A 13,691-nucleotide genomic window follows, 5' to 3' on the forward strand; every position below is an offset into this window, starting at 1 on the left:
CCTTCAGTTGCATCCTTATGTACAGTCCTTATCATTTATGTATATATTTTTGCCCATGTTCACTTATAGTCATTCGAGATTGTTATTTGTATCCTTACAGTAATCCTTATCCTGGTATTCTCTTTGTTGAGACCTTATTTTGATGCTCATGTTTTTCTCCTATATCCTAGGATTATACATTTAGTTTGCATCCCATGTTTTACTTATTGCTTTTATTGTTACGTAAGGAGTTCTCTTTTCTCAAATACCATGTACTTACTTTTACGTATATCAAATCATGTTTTTGATATGTTTGCCTTTAATTTTTTCTTTTTGATTTAATATTTTGGTTCCAAGTTTGGGACCATTTCTCTGGTACTATTTCACTGGGCGGCACAGGTCGGAGCCCAGAAAAGGGATTTTGACGAAGGAAAAATCTATTTCTGGGCGAGAGACCTGTGCCGCCCAGTGAAACCACCCTCTGCTCGCCTTCCCTGTTGGACCCAAACTTGGGTGCTATGAGGAGTGACGTCATTGGCGTGGGTGGGATTGTGGGTAGCGACGATCTGTGGTGGACTTGGGACGGCTCCTCTTGATTTGGGGGATATTGACGAGGAGATATCTAATTGGTACGAGACCTCTGCATGTGATTTTCACGCCCGTTTTACTTATACCGACACCTTTCAGGTGAGCGAGCTGGGTTCACACCTAGCATTCCTATGCAATTTTTTCTCCGGTATTATTTAGCAGTTATATACCTTAGAAATGATGCTAAAGGAGCATTTCACTGGGCGGCACAGGTCTCTCGCCCAGAAACAGATTTTTCCTTCGTCAAAATCCCTTTTCTTTACATTTTAGATTATTGGCTATAGTTAATTCTGTAGAAAATGTTTGATAATCCCAATTTGCTCTAAGGAAATTGTATGAACATTGTTAACATAAAATTGTAGTAACACTACGAAAATGATCATAAGCCTAAATGGTTTGGCTGGGGGTGGACTAATTGCAATGGAAACTTGTTTAAAGTACAGTATGAAACTGAAAAATACGAAGTATATATATGATGGAAAGCTTCCTTTTCTTAGTGACCTTTCCAGCTAATTTAGCCTGTGATTCCTCAAAGGGCAAAGATTGTAGTATAAATTGTAGGATATACAGGCAGTGAGGGAAAACTAGTCAATTGGGATTACTGTTGCAGTTTAAACAGAGGAAGATTTTAACCTCAATGAAAGCTTAAATGCTTGGCCTAGAATTTTGCACTGGAAAGGAACAATCTATCTACCTTCAAAATAGATAAATATACATGAGTGAAATATGTTGACAAATTTGTTAACCAATGTGTGATGAGCTACTAAGTAATGTTTGATTTATCCATCCTTGTTTCTGGTTGATATGAAGTCGTAAAATTTACATTGCCATAAACTGTAGACAGTACAGTTCTCTTTTTGATACCTTGCATAATGTAAGTCTTTTTTATTGGCATAAATTGTTTGGTAGTGTTCATTTTCATTGATTACTGTAAAATGTTCCCCTTGCTATAATTTTTCAGTTATTTGATAAGAGAAACTTGGATTGCTTCATACCAATCAAAATTGTTGTATAGTGAATATTAGTATTTTTGTAGTGAGGCTACTGTATGGTTCCCAAGGGCTTTTCTGTAAAGGCTAGAATAGGGAATCCAAATACGAAATAATATAGCAAAAAATATCTTTTCTTTGGTTTTAGTAGAAGAAGGACATCTTGTTGGTGCTTGTACAGTGTAATTGACAAATTTTATGGTTTTTACTTCAATTGCTAAGGTGAGGAGGCTTTAGTTAATTAATTTCCAAATTAGTTATTTGCCTAAATATAGAACTAAGTAATAGCATCTATACAGGCAGTGCCATTGAGCCTCTTTGTTTGAATAATGGTGATAAAGTCATATATAGTTAGCCAAGCATACAGTTTACATTTAGATCATGATGGTTTGGTTATTTATACTACTGTATACAGTACTGTATGTATTTTATACTGTATATGTATAGTTATTGTGCCATAGATATGTCATGTAATTTACACATCACCATCCTAGTATGGAATGTGTATAGTTACCTTACATTTATCCTCTGGTAGATTCGGCTAGTATTCCCTATGTATTTCATACATATATGTTACTGTATGTGCAGAATGTCCTCTTGTGATGTATATATTTTATCTGGTCTAGTTGGCCTACACTTAGCCTCTAAAATCTTATATTACAGGAGGAATTGAGATGTTGCGTCAGTCCCTTTTCCCACCGGAGACAAAATTGCAGATACTGTACTCTCTTTCCCTTGAGGGATACTACTCAAATATTTTTAATACAGATAAGTAACTCCAAAATTAGATGTAACACGGCATGGTGTAATAACCCTGCCAATCTTCGTTGGTACCATGTTTGGTGTTACTATCATAGCTTTGTTGTGCCTCTTGAGGCAGAGAATGGGACTCTTGAGAATTGCCCTATCTTCTTGCAGTGGGTTCAAGTAACCAACACCCAGTACTTAAAAGCAACAAACTTGCGAGATCATGCTTTTTTTGCTCCTTTCTATATAGGTGAAACAATTTACAAAGACCTTGTTCTCCTCTGATTACAGGAGGTCCTTGAGTTACGATGATTCGCTGTTGCAAACGGTCTCCAATAAGATACATAAAAAAATCCTTGTAACTCAATTTCGAGATACAACATTCGATTTGTTGATATGACAAACTATTTGCCAATAGGGAGAGCAACTAACAATTTAGAATAGTGTGCTGCACATTACTGTAGCATTAGTTGCCATCTTTGTTTACAATAAGAATTCGGGATTTTGGTGCTGCTATTTTTTGGATAGTTTTGTGCCTTTTCTTTTCTGTATTTCATGTCTAGAAAGCATAAGGGAGACTTCTGATGACATTGTGCATCCCAACCACAGGAATAAAGGTATGGAATTGTTATATGTATTATTTTTGTCTACTAGTACAGTACTGTACAAGTGATAGGTACTCTACTGTGTAGGGTAAAGGTATTTGTATGTAATGGGTACAGTAATTTATGAATGGTAAGAATTTTTATTTCTTTTTTAAAATATTATACATATACAGTATGTTTTATAAAAAAAATCAAACTTCCTATAAAAATCAACATCAGACGTGGTGTAGAAACGGAGCCCCGTTGTAACCTGAGGACCTCCTGTACTTCAAAGTAAGAAACTCTTAAGATCTCATCTGCCCAAAAGCATGAGATTTGGCTATGGGTGGTTTTTGGTCAAGGGTCCATGGTGGACCAGGCCCTTAACCAAGTAGAAGAATTTTGAGTTTGAGGATAACCCAGACCCTAGACAGTTTTACTCTGAAGTTCCTCTGGTAGGCCTCGCATGAATATGTTTGTTGTTGAGGTGTAGATGTTCTCTTTGATGAAATAGAATTTGAGGACTTTGGTACTTTCCCCCTTTCACACTGGTGTATTAAAAACCATCCCCTAGGTGTCTTAAGCTCACATCCAAAGAGGTATTACTAATGACATACAAGACTATCTATGACAGTCTTCCAGAAGCAGTCTCAGATGCTGGGGGATTTTAGCTCTATTATGGCCATTTTGAGGGGAGAGTTGTTGGGATGACCGTGCCTGGCCATAAGACACCCTTCTTGGTCAGAATAGTCAAGATGGGTGTGGAATTACTGAGGGATATGTTGCTGGAAGGGAAGTCCACTCTACACTGAGAATGTGAGCCCATTTTAGAGGGTTGAAGGTTTTACAGAACTCTCCAAGGGTTTTTTTTAGATCTTTCTCCCCAAAAGACTGGATGCCTGTGTAAGCAGGAACTGCCTTTCGATCTCAGAATGCCTGCTCAGGTACAGCAAAGTCACTGAGTAATTCTACATTTAGCCTTTCTAGAACTTTGCCAAAAATTGGCCTCTTGGTGCATAAAGCAGGGGCAAATGCTTTGACGTCTAATACTTGTCTTACGAAGTGAAGGAAGAATAGGTTTTATAAGGGGTGATAACATAATTGTGATCAGCACCATTACCCAAGGCAGCTTGTTAAGAGACTGGAATGACAAAGGCTCAACCCTTGCCCATCCAATCTGCTGTCAATTTCTTTCAAGATGATAGAAGGCAGCTGCAACAACTACCTTCTCATGCTGAAGCCCTGAGTAATTTAGGATTCTTCCAGAGGTAGGAGGCTGACTAAGGGAGAGAGGAAGGTAGGAGGCAGACCTTGGGATGTCAGGGTTCTGGCCCTTTTCACAAGGGAAAAGGACTTCAACAATGAATGCACCTTCAAGATGATAATTACAGTACCTCCATCGTTTTCAAGAATGATGGACCTTCTTTCAGTGGTGGCATAATATAGCCTCAAATGGTCTGGGCTGGTTGCAGAAATTTAATTTTTCAGTTCAGAACCCTGGAGCTCAACTCCTTTATCAGAAAAATTCTAGAGAAGAAAGCCATAGAGAAATACAGATTTCTTAAATGCCAGAGCAGACTTCTTAATTTTCATCTTTTCAGTGTCCCAAAGGAGGACACAACTGTGAGAAGGCTGATCCTCGACCCCTCTCATCTCAACAAACACATCAAATGTAAAGTGTTTAGATTGGTGACCATAGCCCAGGTCCACCATTTACTATGCCAAGGGACTTGGACCCAAACTATAGATCTCAAAAGTGCTCACAGGCATGTCCCTATCACTCATCACTTTTAGCCTACCTAAGATTCTTGAGTAGGAAGGTGTTTGTAGTGGTTCATATTAATCCATTCACTCTCAATATAACTTCAATGGTGTTAAAAATACCGTGAAATCAGTTTTGTTCAAGCACAACGAATTTTCGCATATTTCGCACAAGATACTTTGCGTGAATTCAAGTTCGTTCCATTATAAAAGTAACATCCAAAAAATTGGCATATCATTTTGCCTCAATTATTAGGTTTTAACTTAATACAGTCAGCTCTTTTATTGCAGGTTTTTTCTTTGTGGTTCCGGTTTTTTATTTGCGACCAAGAACAATGCAATACTTGTTAAATAAAAATTCTCATAAAAATTGCGATAAAATTCAAGCTGGGTGATGATTTAAAATAGCCCACACCCCTATACACTGGGAGTGCTGCGTGCCATTACCTATCTCTCCACCCAGCTGGTTCTAGCTCTCTCTGTACAGTTTACTGTATATCCATTTACTGTGGTAAAATATTACAGCTATATTTGAAATAAACCGGATTTTGATTAAGCTGGTGTTTCACTTAACTGTATCGAATAATAATGCATGGAATATTCACATTTTATTATTGTATTTATAATAAAAAAATGTAGCAAATCATTAGCTCATGCATTGTTTACATTCAAATCAGCTGATAACCCTGCGTAGTCCACCGTCAACCTTATCAATTATTACTTGATATATCATTTTCCAATTAGCATACTAATTTCAATTGATTTATTTGGAATACTTCTCTCATATTTTATGTACTTGTACTGTGATTTGAATTGCATAATGTTAACCGGAGTCCCATTCATGTTGCCGATGCACGATATTTTATAGTTTATAGCTGTGTGGTACTTGATTATAAAGCTTAGGAAATTATTTATTATGGCTCCATCTGTGAGTATTCAATAGAAACTTTGCAAAAAAAACCAAGATTTCATTTGTTTTATTTATATATATATATATATATATATATATATATATATATATATATATATATATATATATATATATATATATATATATATATATATATATATATATATATATATTTTTGGGCTCAAGCCATGGCGTCCTGATGGAAGGTTCCTTTTTGGTAGCTTCCTTGGGTAATCACTACTAGGATTTTCCCAGAGAATTAAACCACAGGTTATCACAGAATTCTAACTTCTGGAGCGAGTATCTTAAGGGTTTCCCCTTAAGACATCGTGTATCAACAGGGGACACGCATGCATAGACGTGCCACATAGCTATCTGCACCCATTCAGAGTTAACTCTTCAATATGGCGGACAGGGAGTGGCTGGGAGCTGAGCCGCAGCCAATCTAGATGTGGCGATATCGGTACTCGCGATGTAAACAGACGGACGCCATTGCTTTTGATGACGTCACGTCCATCCTCATTCCTTTACTAGTAGCTCGCTTCAATGGACGTGTTTTTCCCTTTGTGCGACTTTATCTGCTTGCATCCTTGCCATGTCTCAACCTTCAGCTTCATCTTCTTCTGGAAAGTTGAGTACAAAGGTTTAAGTATTGTTTAAATAAGCTCTGACCTTAAAGTAAATCTTACTTTTCGAGATATTTGCATATTTGTGGCAGAGCTTTGCCAAACCGGTCAGCGCCATTTTATGACGCTGCTGTTGCTTGCATACCTTATTTAGTTAGCCGCAACAGCCTTACCGGTATATAAATCACTAATCAGTGCTATTAGTTATTTAGTCTTCATAGCTAGGAACTTTATATCGTGTTTTTGACGCATTAGTTTGGGTCTTCGCTGACCCCATACCAGTAGGCTTTGATTAGCCCCTAGGCCAGTGAGCCTATACCAGTGTTAATGCATGATATTTCAGTGATCCTAGTGTTAGTTATGAAGATTCTGGCATTATTTTACAATACCATTGACAGTGATGCAAGTGTTTTTCGCCTTCAGGGACCATATAGGGGGTAGGTTATCTTGAGTGCCTTGCTAACCTAACCTTATGATAGGACCCCTATATGCTCTCTTCATCCCTAGCCCTAGGGCTTCCCTCTGGTAATCTTGTACCCTATTACATGTGATAGGACAAGACTCCTCAGAGTACTGTATCGCCTCCCCACCTAAGGGAATGACCCCTCCCTTAGTGTTGCGGACCTTAAAGGTAGGATCACCTCCTTTAAGCTGAATCGGTCCTTGACCTTTTCCTTGCGATACGTCTTCTCCCTTCCTTGATTAGGGTCTAACAACCCTAATCCAGGTTAGGTTGGGAGGGCTGGTTTATGTACCTTGCTGAATATACGCGTGCACCGTTTTTCAGTTGGTCCACCTACTATAGGTTAGGGTGAGCATCTCCCTTCCTAGGTGGCCGCTCTGGTGCATAACCCATCCTTTCTTATAAGAAGACCCTTTCCCCCCCCCCAACCTATCTCTTGCCTAGCCTAACCTACCAGTAGGTTAGGCTTCATATGTCCCCTGTCCTACACTCCACCCTAGGCTGGAGTGCTGGACCCCGTGGTGCTCCCAGTGTTGTCCGCTCTGATACATAGACCCTCCATAGTGCTATGGAGTCAGTTATCATTTGGTCGACATGAAGAGTCTCCACCCCTTCTTTGGGTACACCCTGTCCTCTCTTGGACTGCCTTAGCCCCCGGCCATTGCGGCCCCTGCTTAGGATGATAGATTCACCTCTATCATGGTGGTACCTTTTCCAGAGGTGTCTTGACTAGGCTAGTACAGCCTTGCCATCCCACCTCCATCTTTGGTGCTTGTCCCTTGCCGCCTCTACCCCGGCATCACCGCCGCTACGGGTGACTTCCTTATCCTTGCCGCCTTCCCCCGAGTGCCGGGGGATCGCCGCCGGCCGCCGGCTTACCGCCGTGGCCTCTCCATTCCCTCATAGCCTCGGCACACTGCCGACCCCTCCCGGAGTGCCGGCACTAGCAGCCGGCCCCCGGCCCCGGCTATGCTCCTTTATCCTTACCCCTGTCACCCTCCGACTGCCTCCGGCTGCCGGAACCGCCGCTCCTTGCCGGCGGCCGCCGCTACCGGCTGCCGCCGCTACCGGCTGCCGCCACCCTGGCTTCTTTTGACCATAGAATGATCATTCTTGAATGCCAGAAACTCTGCTCGAGCGGCTTCCGGCGTGCCGGGGGTATGCCGGACCCGTCCGGAGGCGGCAAGATGCCTTGCACCCCTTCTCTCAGCTATCTTTACTAGCGATAGCTCCTAAAAACCGCACCTAGACGGCTTGTTAACGCAGACAAACTGGTACGGAATCGTACATTTTGTTCAGTTTTCACTCTGTCTTCTTGCGTGTTTCATCTTTCCAGCACGCTACGTGTAATTGGCACGTCTGGTTGCCGGAACCTTACTAGGATCTCATGATCCCCAGACTTTCTTGATAAGATTTCAAGCCCAGTCTATAATATGGTTATTCTAGATGGAATTCCCATTATCAAGACACCTTCCATGGAGGCCTACGGCCACCTGGGACTGTCCGATGCTACGGCAACCAGCCGGGCGGGTTACACGAGGCATGCGTCTGTCTCCTTTCACCCACCCTTCTGTGCATCACAATTAATTTAAGTTAATATTAACCTGTTAATAATTAACTTTATATACGAGCCATATTATGACTCTACAATACTCATCGTCTCTTTCCTTTACAGGAGGAGTACGTCAGGTGTGACCACGACTTCTGCGCGGTCCGTCGGCCACACTTCTATGGACACACGGCGTGTAGGACACACGCCCCTTGTGCTCACAAGAGAGGGGATCTCAAATACTGGGGCCCCACCACCTGTTCGGTCTGCCAAGAATGCTTACAGAAAGCATTCTATGATTCTCCCTCAGCGGAGATTCGGGACACTGCTCGGGACAACCTACGCAAGTGGGTACGTGGCTTTCAGAAGAACGCCACTGGACCATACCTAGCCACAGAAGAAATGAGGTCTTTGCTGTTCCCAAAGGCCTCTCCAGACTCATTGGTCCCAGTCGAACAGATCCCCGTAGTCCAGATTACAGTGGAACCTGATGTTGTCATGGCTCAGTCCATGAATGATTATCACCTGGATTCAGAACATGATGAACGCATGTCAGAGATCTCGGAGGACACCGAGAAAACCCTTATGGCCCAGGGTGAAGGGGAGGATGATGAAGAAGAGGACCGGGTTGTGTATACCGAGTCCGATAAGGAGGATGCCCCTCCCTCCATCCCCCCTCCTACTCCTACACCGACGGAAGTGTCTCTCCCATCTACGTCCTCCACCACGACTCCTCTACCTACGGCATACCTGCTCTGGACTTCCGGCTCTGAGCAAGAAGTACCTCACCTACGTTGCGCCGATGAAGTGGTGATACCCTTCACGGAAAAGGCCTTCGCTGCCTGCTTTAAGGCTGTAGAAGAAGGGAAATCCTGCCCTGCATTGGAGGACTGCAGACCTTTCTCCGCAGTCACCCCGCCCGACACCAAACACTGGAAGGATGTGCAACACACCTTCGTGGTGGGCAAACTAGATCCTGACGTTGCTGGACGTCAGTTTAATGAGGACCTCCCCAAGCTAAACGATCACCTCCTTCGTAGGGAACAGGAAACGAAGGAGAGGCTGGCAACATCTCTCACTCTCCAGGTCCAGATGGACGTAATGGCTGGCGACACCAGAGTCCCTGACCATTACATGGTCCTTGCCAAATCTCATATGGCAACCTTAGTCAAGGATCTGTACCACTTCATGCGAGCTCGTAGAGCCTGCAGAGAATTCGTGTTCTCCAGTGCCACTGTCAGACACGAACCCCGGAAACTGATTTCCTCCAACATCTGGGGCAAGTACCTCTTCCCGTCTGATCTAGTGAAAGAGATCACAGACAAGGCCGCATCTGAGAACAGGAACCTTCTCAACAAATGGGGCATGTCTAGGAAGAGAAAGCCCTCTCAGGATGACGGTCCTCAGCCTAAGAGGAAGCAGTCGTAGCATAGACCCCAGCAACGTCAGCACAGACGTCAGTTTCCGGCACCCGCTACTCCCCAAGTGGCCGCTCAGCCGCCACAGACCTTTCAGTTGGTCCCACAGCCGGTTTTGTCCTCATCACCGGCCTTCAACCCCGCCTTCGAGCAGCACTCCACTACCTTTCGTCCCAAAGGTAGAAGCTCAGGCAGGGGTTCCGGCAGAGATTCCTCTCGCCGGCCCTCCAGAGGCAGAGGAGGACAGGGAGCTAGCGGCCGAGGCAGCAAGTCCTCGGGACCCCAGAAGCAATGAAGTGCTTCCGGTGGGAGGAAGACTCCGCCACTTCCAGGATCGTTGGACCTTCGAATCCTGGGCACACAGCATCATCAAGAAAGGTCTAGGCTGGAGCTTGGCGCAACCACCCCCAACCTTCCAGCAATTCTTCCAACGTTCAACCCCCCTCCTGGAAGAATATGTGCTAGACCTCTTGAACAAGAAGGTGATAAGAAGGGTGAAGTCCACAAGGTTCCAAGGGAGACTGTTTGTGTCCCCAAGAAAGACTCAGACAGACTCAGAGTCATTCTGGACTTATCCCCCCTCAACGTATTCATATCGAACAACAAGTTCAAGATGCTGACTCTTCAACAGATCAGAACCCTCCTGCCTCGAGGGTCTTTCACGGTCTCGATAGACCTGGCGGACGCATTCTGGCACATACCAATGAACCATCACGCTTCCTCCTACCTTGGATTCCGACTCCAACGGAAAAGCTATGCCTTCCGGGCCATGCCCTTCGGACTCAACGTGGCCCCTCGGATTTTCACAAAGCTAGCGGACGCAGTAGTACAACAGCTCCGCATCCGAAACGTCCAGGTGATGGCCTACCTCGACGACTGGCTAGTGTGGGCGCCCTCGCCCGAGGATTGTATAGAATCCTGCAGAAAAGTTACCCAGTTTCTCGAACACCTGGGATTCCAGATACACGCGAAAAAGTCTCGCCTATCTCCAGCTCAGAAGTTCCAATGGTTAGGCATCCACTGGAATCTTCAGTCACACCGCCTTTCCATTCCAGCAAAGAAAAGGAAGGAAATAGCAGGGTCTGTCAAGCGACTGTTAAAATCCAAACGGATCTCAAGACGCCAGCAGGAACAAGTTCTAGGCTCTCTACAGTTCGCCTCGATCACAAACCCAGTGCTTCGTGCACAGCTAAAGGATGCAGCGGGAGTCTGGAGACGTTCCGCATCCATCGCTCGAAGAGACCTCAAGAGACGGCTCCCAAGCAGACTTCGACTTCTTCTAAAGCCGTGGTCAGAAGCGAGGGCCCTAAAAAGGTCCCTTCCTCTCCAACACCCACCTCCATCTCTTAACATCCATACGGACGCTTCGTTGGAGGGTTGGGGAGGTCACTCCCACCAAAAACAGGCTCAAGGCACTTGGTCTCCCCTATTCAAGACGTTTCACATCAACATCTTGGAGGCCATGGCGGTTCTTCTGACGCTGAAGAAACTCTCCCCGCCCCCGTCGATACACATTCGCCTGACCCTGGACAGCTCTGTGGTAGTGCGTTGTCTCAATCGCCAGGGCTCAAGATCGCCCAAGATAAATCAGGTGCTCCTGACAATCTTCCGTCTGGCAGAAAGGAAGAAATGGCACCTGTCTGCAGTTCACCTACAAGGATTCCGCAATGTGACAGCGGACGCTCTATCTCGGATAAACCCGATAGAGTCGGAATGGTCTCTAGACGCAAGATCATTCGCCTTCATCTCTCACCGAGTCCCAGAACTCCAGATCGACCTCTTCGCAACGAGCGACAACCATCAACTTCCTCGATATGTAGCCCCGTACGAGGACCCCAAAGCGGAAGCGGTGGACGCCATGACCTTGGATTGGAACAGATGGGCCAAGATTTACCTGTTCCCTCCCACCAATCTTCTGCTGAAAGTCCTCTCCAAATTGAGAACCTTCAAAGGGACAGCAGCTCTAGTGGCTCCCAAGTGGCCCCGCAGCAACTGGTACCCCTTGATCCTGGAGATGCAGCCAACGCTGATCCCCCTCCCGGACCCAGTTCTCTCCCAGCAAATACAGAAGTCGACTGTCTTCGCTTCATCATCGAAAATCAAGGACCTTCATCTCATGATTTTCTCACCCTAGCCACTAAGAAAAGGTTTGGAATTTCGAAGAAGAGTCTAGACTTCCTCGAGGAATACAAGACCGAATCCACGAGAAGGCAATACGAATCGTCTTGGAGGAAATGGGTCTCCTTCGTCAAGGCAAAGAACCCCTCGAAAATCACTATAGATTTTTGCATGTCCTTCTTCATTCACCTTCATGGACAAGGCTTTGCAGCCAACACGATTTCTACTTGCAAATCGGCCTTGACCAGACCTTTGTCATACGCCTTCCAAATAGATCTGTCTAGCGACATCTTCAACAAACTACCGAAGGCCTGTGCCCGTTTACGACCGGCACCCCCTCCGAGACCAATCACTTGGTCTCTAGACAAAGTTCTCCACTTCGCCTCCAACTTGGACAATGATTCATGCCCTCTTAAGGACCTGACTCAGAAAGTTATATTTCTCTTCGCTCTAGCTTCGGGAGCCCGAGTCAGCGAAATGGTGGCACTATCTAGAGAAGAGGGACATATCATTTTCAACGATTCAGGAGACCTCTCCCTCTTCCCTGATCCGACGTTTCTCGCAAAGAACGAATTACCTACCAAACGATGGGGCCCGTGGAGGATATGCCCCTTGAAGGAAGATGCCTCTCTATGTCCAGTAGAGAGCCTTAAGGTCTATCTTCATAGAACTTCAAACTTTGGTGGAGGCCAACTCTTCAAAGGAGAAACATCGGGCAGCGACTTGTCACTGAAACAATTGAGAGCAAAAACCACCTACTTCATTCGCAGAGCGGATCCAGACAGTACACCCGCTGGTCATGATCCTAGGAAAGTCGCTTCGTCTCTGAATCTTTTTCAGAGTATGGATTTCGAAAGCCTCAAGAACTATACAGGCTGGAAATCCTCGCGTGTTTTCTTTAAACATTATGCGAAACAAGTGCACGAAGTGAAACATTTTGTGGTAGCCGCAGGTAGTGTTATGAAACCTGCTCTGAACTCTGCTTAGAACAGTGAGTTATTAGGGACTCTAACTCGTCGGGTGCCTATGTTGACCCTCAAGTGATACGTAGTGAAGCAGAAACCACCTTGTGTTTTCTTTAACTGTTCTTACCTCAGGTGAAATGTCATAGTAGATTACCACATGAGTGCTACATGCCACGTGCATGACGTGTGTTACATAAAGACTAACGTTCCGTAGAACGAGTGCCTACTAATACTTGATTCTTCCCTTTCAGACTCAAGAGCACGCCTTTATGACTATGTACATTTTTATCAATGTAAATGTTTTTTACTATTTATTGCATGACATGTATTGATTTACCTGCAATTATATAATAAAATGTCTATTTTATTACTTGTGCGTCTCCCTTGCTCCTTTCTTACTATGAAATATACTATTTGTCATAGTTTTATTACCCTTTATTCCTGGTTAAGGAAAATGCCAGGATTTACTCCGGGCATTTATTTATATAGAGCAAGTAAGTCTCCTTAGCGAATACTTACTCAATTATGAAGATGAGTCAACTCCATACACGAAGTGTTCAACCACCACTTCTTCAAGTTTGTTTCGACGCGAATACCAAATCGCTCTGACTTATCTTATGGATCTCATTGTTCCTTCAGCCTATATGAATAGCCTTCCCATGACCACTTTGATCTTAGCATAGCCCGTGGGGACTTCCATGCCAGGGGGGCAGGAAGGCAACTGCCTCACGGTAGCTCTAGTATAGACCACTATGCTTTCGGCTCAATGTTTTAGCACTCACTTATAAAGGGAAAAAGTCTACCACGATACACTAATTCTCTGGTACTCTTCCATCAGGACGCCATGGCTTGAGCCCAAAAAACGGATTTTGAGCGAAGCGAAAAATCTATTTTTGGGTGAGATAGCCATGGCGTCCTGATGGACCCACCCTGTCTGTTATCAGGTCCCGCCCTGCGCCGCTGTATCATGGTGATGAGCGAGCTCCAGACTTTC

Source organism: Palaemon carinicauda, chromosome 31, assembly GCF_036898095.1.
Source record: "Palaemon carinicauda isolate YSFRI2023 chromosome 31, ASM3689809v2, whole genome shotgun sequence".
Taxonomy (NCBI): domain Eukaryota; kingdom Metazoa; phylum Arthropoda; class Malacostraca; order Decapoda; family Palaemonidae; genus Palaemon; species Palaemon carinicauda.